The sequence below is a fragment of the Bison bison genome, unplaced genomic scaffold (assembly GCF_000754665.1).
Source record: "Bison bison bison isolate TAMUID 2011002044 unplaced genomic scaffold, Bison_UMD1.0 scf7180017859307, whole genome shotgun sequence".
In the NCBI taxonomy this organism is placed as follows: domain Eukaryota; kingdom Metazoa; phylum Chordata; class Mammalia; order Artiodactyla; family Bovidae; genus Bison; species Bison bison.
In genome coordinates, this window is record NW_011489879.1 from 9100 (window position 1) to 10867 (window position 1768).

A 1768-nucleotide genomic window follows, 5' to 3' on the forward strand; every position below is an offset into this window, starting at 1 on the left:
GCTGCTCTGGGATAGGTGTGCCGCACTTATAGGAATAATCCAAGCCAATTTCTCCAAATGCTATAGCCTTGGGGTGCCGTAAGGCTTGCAAAATGTTTCTTTCTTGGATGTCATTGTAGCAACTTGCAAAATGGGGGTGACAGCCAAAGGCCCCCCAAGTCATATTGTCTTTCAACATCTCCTCCCATAGACCATTGTTTAGTGTGCGAGGATCAGAGAAATCGGAGATGCAGCCTTGAAATTCCTTAGGGAAGGAGCGACTATAAACTTCTCTGAACCTGCCAAAGGTCCCTCTGAAACACAGCCTGGAAAACAGCATTTCCAGGTGACAATGGGTATCAATGAAACCCTCTAGGCTTTGTTTCCAATGGTGCTTTTGCAGGTGGGTATCAATGAAACCCACCTCTAGGCTTTGTTCCCACTGGCTCTTTGGCAGGTAATAATATGCATATTCTCCCTGATGATGTGGTGGGATCTCCTCTTGGAGATGCCATCTCCACTCCTTCACCTTGGTTTCTGAACCTCTAGAGAAAAGAAATGAACGAGAACTTGGAGACTGACCTTCTGATGCCATCCACTCTCTGGACCAGTCTGAGGAGGACACTAGAAAACTAGAGGAATAATCACTCCAGTAGCTCTGGCTGCTCCTTCCAGCCAGGTATGTGCTGCTGCTGCTGATGCTATGGCCCATGGAAGAATAGCAAGGAGGCTTGGAACTGCTGGGCCAGTAGCTGGCAGAGTCATGCCAAGGGCCACTGTACCAATTAGGCCAGTAGGTAACCTGCTCAGTTGTGAAGAATGGAGGCATTGAAGTTTCTGCCAGACTGAGTGAGACTGGCTCTTCCTGAGGGAATCCCAATGTAGGAACCTCACCCAAATCAGACCAGTCACATCCTGAAGAAGGGTGCTCAGTTACCACACCCCAATTTTGATGTTTTGGTATTTCTGAAGAATGGTCATGGCTGTCTGGAAATTTTGGGGCAGAAGAGCCTTTTTCAGAAAAGAATGACTTTGGGTCACCAAGTGGCTTCTGCTCAGGCTGTGTCATCATTCTTTTGTCACAGACGCCTCTAATCTCTCTATTCTCCACTCCGACCTCTGAGGCTGACGTTTTTCCGTGAGGACCAGAGCAGGGGATACAGCTGGCTCCTCTTTCTCCAGGACTGGGCTGCTCTGCTGCACTCCCTTTTGTACTAGTGGCAGCCTCTCCTGGCATTGATGGTTCCGGGACGCCCTGAATTGCCTTCAAGTCGACCACTGATGAGCTTTGGTCTTGCTGACTACCCTGCTTTCTCTGTCCGCCATTTGCTTCCTCAGTCTTAGTATTTTGACCGTCAGCTACGGCTGCAAATTCTGCGTTTGCAGAGTCACAGGAACTGTTTTTGGGATTAACCTTAGCATCCTTTAGAGAAGCCATTTCTTCTAGAAAGCTAGCAGAACAAATGCGGATGGCGCTAAGACGATTCCAAAGATGAGAAGAACCTCAAGTACTCCAAATCAGTAGTCTTTGGAGGCTTTTCTACCCACACTGGAGCGTGAGGAACGGGAAGGGTAGGAGGAGGAATTCCCTGGTAGGATGAGCCCCAGGAAACCTCGGCTTGAAGGCCACAAGAATGTCCTTCTGGACTTTTAGGTCCTCGGGGCTGCTAGACTCCCCGGGACGTAATACAGAGTTCTAAGCTGGCCAGCTGGAGGGGGCCACGTCACTGGGACGCCAGAGGATCCACGTTTGCTGGGGGATCCTACCTTAGCGCTGAACTTGCGCCGC

The 1768-nt window shown here is 49.8% G+C and overlaps 1 pseudogene; it reads right to left on the reverse strand.

Annotated features, from left to right (window-relative positions):
* Window positions 1-2: 2 nt before the first annotated feature.
* Window positions 3-1417, reverse strand: LOC104981779 (annotated as a pseudogene).
* Window positions 1418-1768: the final 351 nt, after the last annotated feature.